A 13192-nucleotide genomic window follows, 5' to 3' on the forward strand; every position below is an offset into this window, starting at 1 on the left:
AAGAAACTCCCAACCATACCATGAGCGAGGATGGAAAATGACCTCGTTGGACAAGCGGAATACGGTTGCTCGCTTCTTCACTACTGTGTGCGTACCTTATCATTTTGTTTGCTGTAGCTCTCTTCTACGGTAAAACTTTTTTCATCCGAAAAAATAATTTCCCGATATTTTTTTCCCGCGTACCGCTTCAACAAAGCGCGGCATCTCTTCAGTCTCAGGTCCATTAGACGAGCATTCAAACGATGTCCTGTTTTTCTTCGATATGCCCGAAGCCCTAAGTCTTCATTTAACACCCTTTTCACCGTGGTTCTGCTTAACCCCATCTGAAGGGCCAACAGTTTCTGCTTACGTTTGGGATTTCTTTGAATTCGCGCCTTCACAGCTTTTATCACTGCTGGAGTCCTAACAGACCGAGGGCGACCACTTCTTGATCTACACTAGAGTCTTCACTGTATCGTTTGATGGTACGATAAACGAATCTTTTGGTTATATCAAATTTTTTCAGTATGTTAAAAATTTGAATTGGCGCGTAACCGCAACGATGCAACGCAATAACTGCAACACGGTCTTCTTTAAGCGTCCACTCCATATTTAAAAATGAGTAAAATTCTAAAAAAATACATTTTTATTTTCATTAACAATTCGAAATTCGAATTCAATAAACTTTTTTGTGGCCAGCATTCTAAAAGAAAAGTTTTTACTGTGTGACAATACTTATGACCTGACTAGGTATTATGCATAATTTAAAAAAAAATATTAGCATTCTGCACTCCTTCTCTGTATAAACCAGAAGTGTGGAAAATTTCATACTCCTCCGTAGGTGCAATTTTCGTAAAAAGGGGTATAAAGTTTTTGCTTCACGTATTAATATATGTGTTATTATCCACATAGCATTGTAGCATGTACATGTAAAAAGATTTGATCCGTCTCAGCGATACAGTTGTGAATCGTTCGCAGCGCGTCATGAATAAAAGATAACTGTATGACGGGGGGGCGGGGTTGCGAACCCTTCTGCCAAAACGATCCCTTAAACAATTTTTTGTTGCGTTACACTCGCCAAAGGGGTACTCGTGTGGGGTTCTTATCGATATTTTTTTTCGATGACGAGAAGAATTACGCTGATTGATGTGTCAATATCGATCGTTACTAACGTGTTAATGTACCTACGCGATTTCGAAATTCAACCGCCAAGTATGTGTTTTGTCTTTTACTAAACAGCTTTTATGTATATGTATATATTAATACGTGAAGCAAAAACGATGTATCCCTTTTTACGAAAATTGCGCGGACGGAGGAATATGAAATTTCCCACACTTATAGACAATATAGAGAAGGAGTGCACAATGGTAATACATATTTAAAAAAAAAAATGCATAAAAGATACATTAAATCAATAAAGAAAACATTACACACACTACATACCATGTATTTGACGCACACACGCATGCATACTATTTATTCTCAAACTTTTGTTCTTGACGTCTGTTGTCAAATTGAGAATAGACTAAATATTGTCTGTCTTTGTTAATATTTTTTATAGTGTAGTCTTGGTGAAATTTGTGATTATAGAAGTATAAAATACAATCATAATAGTGTACAAACTTACAAATCCAATTAATTATAGTCGTATTTCGACTACTGCGGGACCACTAGTTCCTATAAATGCGCTTGTTTCTTCTTTATCCGATCGCGAGTCGTAGACAAAACGTAATAATCTGTAAAGTACTCGAAACGTCCGAAATAATATCTCATACGTTTAGAATTGAGTTTATGAACAAGTATTCTATCAGTTTACAAATTACAGAAATAAAGTTATCAGCAACATGCTTCGTCAAAAAGTACAATACTACAGTTTACAAATTATAATAGTCTCTTTTAGTTTACAAAATGACAAAGTACTGTCTGTATCCCGTCTCTTTTAAATCAAGCGCATACATTAAAAAGTATTAAAATCGAAAAATTAAAACAATTAATAAACTGTTAACTAAATAAAATAGATAGCACTTGAAGTAAATAAATAATATAACCTACACATAATATGGACTTTTTCATCGGGGCAGTGATTTAGCGAAAGGGGTGCTCGAACAAAAGAGATGTCGTTTCACGATCAAAGGGGTAGGGAGCTTTTCGCCCTTTTGACGAGCTTTGAAGCCGTGTGAATTGTACAGCACAATCGACGGTGATTAAAAATATTACTGATCGCTTTCATTCAATTCGTTCGAATTTTATTGTAAATGATTGGGTGAGGTCTGTTGTTCATTGGACGGCTTTGTTTGTAGAAATCATATGGCAAATACCGGCATGTATCACGAGGCACGCTCAACGACTGTCTCATCCTTTAAGGCCAGAAAGGACGAGGATAAAAGCACTTTTCATTTAAGAACTTTTTTTATCATTACTTTCGCACGTTGAGTCCAGATATTATGAACATGTAAATAGAGGGAAACGAATGAAATATGATGATACTGATCTTTATGGTATTTGAAAATCCAAATTATAGTGTTCATGCTTAGAATTCAGGGGTGTCCAACATTTTTAATCAATGAGCCAATTTTTTTTTTCTTTTCGGCGTGCCGCTCATTCATTAACTCTTAATAATTTACGAAACTTTATTTCTTTTTTAAAAACTAACAAGAAAAGAACAAAAAAAGGAATTGATGGGAGAAAGTCGATAAAATAAATTCAATATTAGAAATGCTTGACGGGCCGAGTGTTGCTCATGCTCACTTTAGATCGTGCAAATCATAGCACCAAAAGCGGATCAAGTAAAAGAAACATCAAAAGATATATAATGGATATACTACTGGAGATATAATCCAAGTAGGATGACATCGGGAAAGCGGCTAGACGGGAAACTCATGCCAAATCCCTAAGCAGCTATGACAAGAGGGCATGCTACTCCAACGCCACATAATGTGGAATAAGGGCAGGAAAAAGAAGAAGAAGGTAAGTGTGCGGACGAATCTATTTTGAGCGTCTTTTGCACTGAAGCTATGGATTTTATGTCTTTGTGTATAGATGTCAACCAAGAAGCTACAGACTTTGTGTAATTTTTGTATTAATATGTTTCATGAATAGGTACCTCAAGCACCAGTCACCGTCCACGCGGAAACCGTCGCTTACGACGAAGGGCTCAAAGACGAGTAAATTAACCCATAGGCACAGCCCACTGAGTTTCTCGCCGGATCTTCTCAGTGGGTCGCGTTTCCGATCCGCTAGTAGATTCTACGCAGCACTGCTGTTGCTAGTTGTTAGCAACGCTTCCGGTTCGAGCCCCGTGAGCTTGACACGTTAGGGTGAAGCTGAAATAGCCTCTCAAGGCTATCAGCATAGGTAGGAAAAAGAAGATGTAAACGTCTGCCCTTCGGTCCTTTCATATGGGACTTGATAAGTTTGTCCGTATTGTAATAGACTGAGCTTTGTTTAAACTTTTTTTTATACATGTTTGATCGCACTTACCAACTGACGTTCAGAAGTTGGTGGATTTCAGAAGTTAATCTATGTTCTACGTTAAATACTGTACAGGATGTTCTACTGAGTCATGGATAACGAAATTACACAGAAGACAAAGCCATCTAGATCCTAAGTACCAGATTTATTTAATGAATACATCGACTCTAATATGTATATTTTTTTATTGCCCTTGTAGGCAGGCAAGCATGTGGCCTACCTGATGGTGAGTGGTTACCGTGGCCCATGGACTTCAGCAATGCCAGGGGCAGAGCCAAGCCGCTGCCTACCGCTAAAAATAGGAATATAGGAAATAGAATAGGAAATTGTATCAAATTGTGCATTTGTTAGGGTCAGTAATCACGACAAAAAAGGATCAAATTATAGGTATTTTTAAATTATTAAGAACCAATCCCTAGGATATTGGGTAATGAACTTAGGATACATAGAACATATATGAGAATTTATTTATAGGATTTCCTAAAAAAAAATATAAATATAGTTCAAGTATGTGGTCATGTTTGAGCGACTCATAGCTGAACCTCAACTTAGAGGATGCCCTTAATTTAACTAAAATTAAAGTCTGTGATGTATTAGTGAGTCATTATCGTATAAACCAAGCACCGGAGGAAAGAGAAAGTGTGATTTTAATTAATTCAAATTCTTCTAGTAGGCGACTGCGAAATCCTTGCGGTTCGGTTTTGAAAATCTCCAAAGTCAGTGAAGGGAGTTTCACTTCACTGAGTTTCTTGCCGGATCTTCTCAGTGGGTTGCGATTCCGATCCGGTGGTAGATTATGCGAAGCACTGTTCTTACTAGGGTTCATGTTAGCAACGTCGTCAGGTTTGAGCCCCATGAGCACACCTACTAGTTAAGGTTACACTGAAATAGTCTCTCAAGGCTATCTATCAGCTTATGTAGGAAAACAAAAAAACTACTTTCACACATGTCATGGTATTTGAGGGGGTTTATTGTATGTAGCTCTACCGTCAATTATTGTAGGTTTGGGGTCTCTAAGTACCAGCTTCTTCGAAGAGACACTCCAATTACCTAAAATCCCAACCTCTCGAGTTCTGACGTGAATGATTACTCATAGCCCATAGTTCCTGGGTCAAGAAGGCGGCGACACTACCTCGATACGTCAACACGAGACTAATAATAACAAACTTCGTTATTTATAGTAAAATAATACAAGAGTCATCAAAACAAATAAAACTGATGGCTGTTCCAGCGAAAGCTGAAAACGTCGAACCCTGAAATGACGAATGGATTCACTGCTATACACGTACATACAATGCTAGCTATTGAAATCATCCACATCAGCAGTATATCTTTAGATTTATGAACCGTCCAACTTGAGATTCCCTTTCGTATAACGACTAGGAAAGTTCCTTCGGCTCATAATTTTAGATTCCCTCTGAGGATATTTTTTCCCGCGACCTTAGAGAGGGACGGAGACGGGAGTTCGAGCGGGACAGAAGTAAAATCCATACTTATAATATTTGCAGCCTCCACGTACACACACTCACACGCGCGCGCACTGAACACGATTTAGCACTCCATGGAGAGTTTCGGACACTATACAGGGTGTGCCTTTTTAGAAATATTTTTTTTATATTTTTTTTAATTCTACGTCATTCAGTCGATTTTTTAAACATTTTATTTTTTTAAATAATAATCGGATTATATTTGTAATTTTTTAATTTTTTATTTGGCTCAACGACTATACCATAGCTATGTTTCTTTTCAGTTGTTTTAAATTAAGTAACGTATAGAAGACTACGAGAGATTTGAATTTGAAAACAAAAAAAAGTCAGTACAAATTCAAACATCCTGTATACAGTCCGTACGCCCACTCAGGCGGGCGGGGGTGCTCGGCGTCGCGGCGCTGTGAGGAAAAAATGTATGATGCCATAAAAAATCACCGTTCCTTCGCTCCCACAATTTTTACCCGTTTTTTCCCCTCGGAGGGGCGCCGGTCGCCATGGCAACGGGGAGTTGCCCCCACGACCGTCCACACCACACGTTAGATGCATCAATATTTTTATGGCCAACGTAAGGTAGCGTGAGAGCTGCGAATTCGAAATGCTCTCCCAACGATAACATTGAACTTCCTCAAGTATTTTACAAATGGAAATCCGTGTGTTGAGTTTACATGTTTTCGTTACGTAGTCCTGTCTGGATTCCTTGCTACTGTCTTCGAGCACTTAGCTCGAGTTTACTTCGAGTTTTTTAACGATCTCGATCGCGTGAAAGTTAACTCAAATTTGTATGGCATTAGAACAGCTTTGTTTAGCCACTAGGCCACTGATGCGTGTTACATCGAAAGGCTACCTGTATTCTAAGTGAACTTCGGACTTCCACTTCGCACATTGCCGATAATCGCATATAATATATTGTCTTTTTATTCGAGTAAGAGCTTTAAATTCAAAGTAAAAATGCTGCCCGTGTTACAGTGAAAAAAAAAAAAAAAATTTAGTAACTTTATGTCAACATAACGATATCAGTGTTATTACCTAAATTTTCTTACAAGTCTCGCTTCATACAAACAAACAATCCTCGCACGTAATTGATCTTGAAACATTAAGTTACGTACGATATTTGCAAACGAATTCTGGGTAAAAAGAAAAATGATATTAAGCTTCATTATTTATCGCCGCCATTTTGATTATTTATAGGTAATATTTTATTTTATTAGGAAGACAAACAGTGAACTTAAACTATATAAACTCTAACCTTACAACTAAACACCATTTAAATGTCTCCGCATTTAAATAACTACAAACGATTGGGGCGTCGCATCGCCTAGAATTAAATAATTAAAGTAAAACGTAAAACAAAAACAAAAATAAAACAAATTTGAGGGAAAAAACCCAGAAAAACGTAGTAAATAGAAAATAATTAATTAAATATTTGCATTCAACCATCGACTGACTAATGTTCTCCTAATACTCTTAGTAGAAGTGTTGAAAATGTCCAGTTCAGGGAAGTCAGCTAGAGCATTGAAACTGTTTGTTTTTTTTTCTTGTTTGTCAATCTTTGGTTTTTTCTATTTTATTGTTTACTTATTATTAACCATGAAACTAAGAAAAGACGCAGTCGGTTATCGTCACAATATAATTTTTATTTATAGATTCCTGCTGTTAGGACGTATTATAGGATAGCGAAGGTAACCCGTTGCCTAATTCTGCCACGAATGGGGTTTGCAGATTGGGACAGCCGTAATATCAAATTTAATTGAGACTCTAGCCTCAAGACTCAAAGCGTGTGAGATCGTGGGCTAAGTAAACAACGAACACCTGACGGGCTATTTCAACAATCAATAAAAATAAATGGTACGAAGAATAAGCCAGCTAGCTGTTTCTGCGATGGACTTCAGAATTCAGAAGGAATATTAAGGAATACATAAGCATTTTTTAAGTTACTTCAAATATATAATCCTCAAGAATTGGATACGATTTTGAAAAAGGTGGCTTTATATGCTTGGCATGTATTTCCGATGCGTCTATGGTTAAAAAACAAAAACTTGCGGTCTCACTTCAGTGATTCCTGAGATGATAGTAAATAAAGGCAAATATCAGACATTGTATGATTTGGTAGTGTTATATATCTTTGTTACAAATAATATTAGTTTGTATTCTGGGTACGTTTCTGAAATTTAAAATTCGACTTAGATAATCGAAATGGGAGAAAATTCGTGACTGTCTACTGAGCAAGTAAGAAAATATTACCAATAATAACAAATGTACCTACTGTTCGCTTTGTGTTCAGCTTTTTAACAATTTTGATATTACATCTACTTTTTTGTCGATTTCTACATAACGACTTAGCTATGTAAGTCGTCAAGAATGCACGTTATGTGAAACTCTCAACGTAAATAGACTTGTTTACGCCTCTTTTCCATAAAAAACGCATGTATGAGTTCATACATGCATGGGCACGAAAAAAAAAAACTCCCCCATGTGTTTTATCTGTGGTAAAAACTCCACTGATTGGTTGCGCTCCCCCCAATAAAAAACATAAAGACGCGTGCTAAGCGCGCGCGCGCCGTCCTTTCAAATTCAAATAAGGAACGCGCGAGTCGTTACCCGCGGCAGCACGGCTGCAACGCATTATTACAATATAACCATTGAATTTCGAGCTCTACATTCATTACAACATCATACTATTACGGTTCTGTTTATGCTGGAGTTGTCGTAAAAATAAGAGCCAAGAAAAAATATAAAATAAGAAGGGAAGTATTTTCAAAAATAGAATTCGTTCCCTTCGTAGGGGAGTGACTGGCTGATATATTACCGGAGTTAGTTTGGATTTTAATAATACACAACGTGTGTTGGTTCACTGAGGCCGTAAGATTTGTCAATATGGTGTTTGTGGTCGCTATTTTAGTACGGTCGCGTGTCTCCCCAACGTTCGTATCGTGTTTCTAGATATTGTTTACCTGTCTGAAGGACGCTCGAGTTACCGGTTTCCGGACAATTTTTTTAAGAGCCAACTGAACATACGTAATGTTCATGAACAGAATTAGCATATTTTGTAGTCGTCGTGGCCTAAAGGATAAGACGTTCGGTGCATTTGTATCTAGAGATGCAACGGTGTTCGAATCCCGCATGCGGGTACCAATTTTTCTAACGAAATACGTACATAACAAATGTTTACGATTGACTTCCACTGTGAAGGAATAACATCGTGTAATAAAAATCAAATCCACAATATTATAATTTGCGTAATTACTGGTGGTAGGACATCTTGTGAGTCCGCACGAGTAGGTACCACCAACCCGCCTATTTCTGCCGTGAAGCAGTAATGCGTTTCGGTTTGAAGGGTGAGGCAGCCGTTGTAACTATACTGAGACCTTAAAACTTATATCTCAAAGTGGGTGGCGCATTTACGTTGTAGATGTCTATGGGCTCCAGTAACCATTTAACACCAGGTGGGCTATGAGCTCGTCCACCAATCTAAGCAATAAATAAAAAATTGCGTTGCATCAATTTAGGTATTACAAACTAGAACCTTGTGCCTAAAGCCGGGATGATAGGCCGTGAGTTTGCTAGTAAATTAAAAGATGTCTGTTGCATTTGAACCATAGCTGATCCGGTCTTCAAAAAGCCCGATTGGTTCAGGAGAACCGTTGGTAGAAGTCAACATGTGCGACAGGCCAATAGATAAGCGGTTGATGAAGTTACATTAACTCGAGACGGCTGTCGCATATCTAATTATCGTCCCATCTGAATTTAACCTGAATTAAAATCATCATGTGAGAACTCGCGAAAACTGAAAAGCTGTGAATAAAATCACGAAAGTCTAAGCTGGATCAAAAATTTCGATAACATTCGAACGAATAGAATCTTCACAAGATGGCCGCCATATAACCCTGTTAGTGTTACATGCACGACAAAAATAAGGATCAATTTAATTATCGTTACTCACGTTCTAAAGCCCGGTCGGAACCGACAATTTATTATTATGGACCCGTATCCAATTTAAAACAACGCACGGCCGAACGACTCATTCCGGTGGGGGACATTGTTTTCGTACGGAGGGGAATGTCGGTGGAGAAAAAAACAATTTTTAAAAATAAAATGTAATAATTATAAAAGGGAGGGAGAGCGGCGCGTGTCGCCTTTGCCTTATTTATGTCTGTGTTCAGCTGCCGTTTGAATTTCGAACGCGGCACGACAGTTGTTTACATGGAAGTAAAGAACGATGAATGAAAATTTAAAATTAGACGATTTATATACCTACACAGATCTGTATATAGTCCTGGATATAACATGTATTAGTAGTGTATTTTTTCTTAATTCTTTGTTAATATACATCTTTGTTTTTAGTTGTTTATTTCGGTTCCACGGCTATTTCAAATTATTTCAAATACAGAACTAAATAGAATGTTAAAAAAGGAAGAGCTCTTTTATGGACGCCCAGTTGGAACGGAGTTATTTTTACTAATATCTTTCTTGTGTTTGTATTAAAGAATGATTGAATAAAAACTATAGCATCAGCATAAAATTGGTTCGATTCTCACATCGGACGAACTTCGTTTGATGCACTTTGTCTGGGCCGTTATTATCGATGTATGTACTTATTAAAACACTTACAAGTATCTATTTCAGTCTCTGGTAACTGTCCGTGATTTGTTCCCAATTATTTATTTATAATAAATAAAATAAATAAACGAATCATAAAATGAGAACAACATTGGAAAAGTAGTTCGCAAGTAATGCAGATTATTTTCTGTAATATTAATGAAAAAAATATAAAATATATTGATGGAATTGTCCAAGCCCAACTTTACAGCGGAGTCTTATATATACCTATAATATAATATAGTATAAAGTGATTTAGCCTAAAATGCTAGTTACGACATTTCCGATTTCTCACGTCGATACTTCTTCGAACTTTTTTATTATATTTATTATAGGTACATATTAAAGACATTTCACGCATATTCTCACAATCGATGGCAAGTTTTAATAGATAAGAAAAAGTTTCCGTGTCCTAGACGATCGGGTGGTGCCTCAAAAATCACTACTGCAAATAGATGTCGGATTTTTGGTGTCGTTTCTCATTGTTACACTTTTTTCTCAGTCTGGTCCCTTACTTAACCCGCGAACAAAACGTGCGATAAGGAACTCTGTTAAAAAAACTTGTTGGTGACGTCATGTTCCATATTCAAAATTTAAAAGATGTTCTTTTTGACTTTAGCGGCGGTATCTATGGACGTCGTTAGTCGCGCCAAATTTTTTTTTTTTTATTTCGCTGGTAGCCTAAGGGATATTCCAGCTGATATTCCGACGCATTTAGAGATCAAAGTAGGTACCTACTCTTGTTAGGACGTGTTCTAACGTTGGCAGTACTAGAACGAATTAGCGTGTGTTATCAACATCTTTTTTTTAGTCATCCACTTTCCTATTTCAATATAATGGCGCTTTGGCTTTAAAGAAGACGCGTCCCGACTTTTTTTAAAAATCTTATACATATTTGTTTTTTGTTTTTTTATTGCCCTTGTAAGTAGACGAACATACTGCCCACCTGATGGTGAGTGGTTACCGTCGCCCATGAACTTAAGCAATGCCAGGGGCAGAGCTAAGCCGCTGCCTACCGCTTAATACTCTCCACAAGCCTCGTTTGAAGAAGGACATGTCATAGCGCTCACCATGGAGGGGAGCTCATTTCATAGCCGGATGGAACGTGACAAAAAAGACCTTTGGAAACGCACTGTGGATGACCGCAGTGGCTCCAGGTAGTATGGATGTTTGTATTTTCACGTTGAAGTTTCACTGATAACTTGTAAGTAAGGTCGATGACGAATGGTCGTCGTTTTGAAATAGAACTCTTGGTAAAGCTTATTTTAAATGCTGAAAATTATAATTCGAGGGGTGAAAGGATATTAATTGGTTTACGCGACATTTCACTTAATACGCGACATTTATCTTTAAAGTTATTTTGTAATTAAAGGTGCGTTTTATTTGGCATCAAGATTCCGATGTTTTTAATTGAACTTCATTTAAGTGTACTCTATTGAAATATCTCAAGTAGTTTTTTTGTTAAGATATTTTTTTCCAAAAATGTTATCTTTATATGGCTCTCCTGTAAAGTTACAAAAATGTTGCCTATACCAAATAATCTTTCACCTCTCGGTGTGATATGTTGTTTTTAGTGAAGAGAAGCACTTTCACGTCACTGTAGTGATGTGAAAATCCATCGAATTTTAAAAAAGAATTCAAACAGCCACGTTCCCTAAAGTTTTGTTTGCCAACAGAAAAAAATCGCATACTAGAGTAATAATGGGATTTAAAAAAAAAAAACCGCGGCAAAATTAATACAGTGCGCCTTCTGGTGTTCCCGCCCCTTGACGCGCCGGGGCGGAGTCCGCAAAGCGAGCTGAAATTATTAATTTTGTATTTTTATTAAAAAAAAAAAATGTTTTTGAACCGAAGTTTTTTTTTATAGTCACCGCAGGATGAGGAGTATACAGCTTACGGGCTGGTGAGCGAGCGGTCAACGTCACTCATGGAGGTCTGTAATACCAGGGGAATAATCAAGCTGCTGTGTACCACTGTATTAGGGCTGCTAACCTAGAAATTGTTGATGCTTCTGAATACGATGAAGTCCGAAGACAGATCCCGGAGTACACCGATGGAGGTCGTCCCTAGAGATCATGGGGATCGGTACTGGAAATGAAGATAATCAAACTCAGCTTAAATTCAAGCATGGTGTCCAAAAGCACGCGGCAGGGATGAAAATTAGCGCCTTTTGCCTCCTATTTTTCTTAAAAACCCGTATCAAAACTTTTTGTTGGGGAACTTATCGGGAAGTGTTGATATGAGTATCGACAAAAAACTTGGACATTATCATGTTGTTAACGAATTCAAGTGAACCTGACGGTAAAAACTATAGGTAGCTCATCTATGCGAAGCAAAAATAGATTATTAATTCCTTTTTTTTTGTTAAAACAATGACATAATTAAATATTTTGTAAGTGGCAAGATGACAGGCGAAATATTGGCAACATTGAACGCAGATAATCTGTGATTTCACAATAAGATTATGTTGTTATAAAATCAAAATCAATCAATATCGATTAATTTGCAATACCGTGACCCGCATCATCTAACACGCGATTGCTATCTTTTTGGTTTATACCATAACACGACGTATTATATGGCAAATGTTTGTTTGTAATATACAGTTTATATTCTATATATGTAGTTCAATGCATACAGAAATAAACATATCTAATACGCATATACAGACAAGCTTCTTTTCCGCATACCCCTACTAGCGTGCAGACTAAATGTATAATTAATATACGAGGGAATAAGTATATTTAAACTTTAAATTTTTTTTTATTGTTTAGTTGGGTGGACGAGCTCACAGCCCACTTGGTGTTAAGTGGTTACTGGAGCCCATAGACATCTACAACGTAAATGCGCCACCCACCTTGAGATATAAGTTCTAAGGTCTCAGTACAATTACAACGGCTGCCCCACTCTTCAAACCGAAACGCATAACTGCTTCGCGGCAGCAATAGGCAGGATGGTGGTACCTACCAGCGCAGACTCTCAAGAGGTCTACCACCAGTAAAAAATTTCGTGCAATGTCTAAAAAACAGTTCATTCCTTGAATTATTGATATTTGCCATGTTAAAGGAATTTTTACTTTTCGTGCGTGGACATTTTTTTTTTTTTTCGTTAGGCAGCGGCTTGGCTCTGCCCCTGGCTATGCTGAAGTCCATGGCCGACGGTAACCACTTACCTAGGCTGTATTCTCGTCTGCTAATAAAGGCAATTAAATTTTTTTAGAGGGATCTAAACGCATTGTGAGCGAGGACATAAAATTGTTTATTTCTGCGGTAGCTTTGACTACGCGTCCCAACTTTGAAGTGTCAAACAACATATATCATTGACCTCATGTCTCAAGGTGTCAGGCAGCAGTGATATTTATGAGATAATTACCTGAGCCAGAGCTGAACTTCGCTAAAAAAAAACGAAAAAAAATAACTTCCAAAAACATGTAAATAATTGCAATAATAGTAACGTCCTAAAACAGTTGTATTCAAGTTGTTTAAGTATTTAAACCGTTTCTTCTGTTCTGTTCAAGCTATCAATCTAAACATGTCAAAGCGGACCTGTAATGTCCAGCCTCCGAGGTGGCAAAGACACTGATAATGATCTTTACGCGACAAGTTTCCTTCGAGACCACCGGCTAAGTTGTTTGTTTGTAACAAAAACAATAAAGT

The 13192-nt window shown here is 37.3% G+C and overlaps 1 long non-coding RNA gene across 1 annotated transcript; it reads left to right on the forward strand.

Moving 5' to 3' along the window:
• The first annotated feature begins 1513 nt into the window (after nt 1-1513).
• On the forward strand, nt 1514-12195 carry LOC105842953 (uncharacterized). The gene is made up of 3 exons (XR_001140296.2): nt 1514-1571; nt 2514-2946; nt 11404-12195. It is a non-coding gene; the product is annotated as an uncharacterized LOC105842953 (long non-coding RNA).
• Nucleotides 12196-13192: the final 997 nt, after the last annotated feature.

The sequence above is a fragment of the Bombyx mori genome, chromosome 15 (assembly GCF_030269925.1).
Source record: "Bombyx mori chromosome 15, ASM3026992v2".
Lineage (NCBI taxonomy): Eukaryota > Metazoa > Arthropoda > Insecta > Lepidoptera > Bombycidae > Bombyx > Bombyx mori.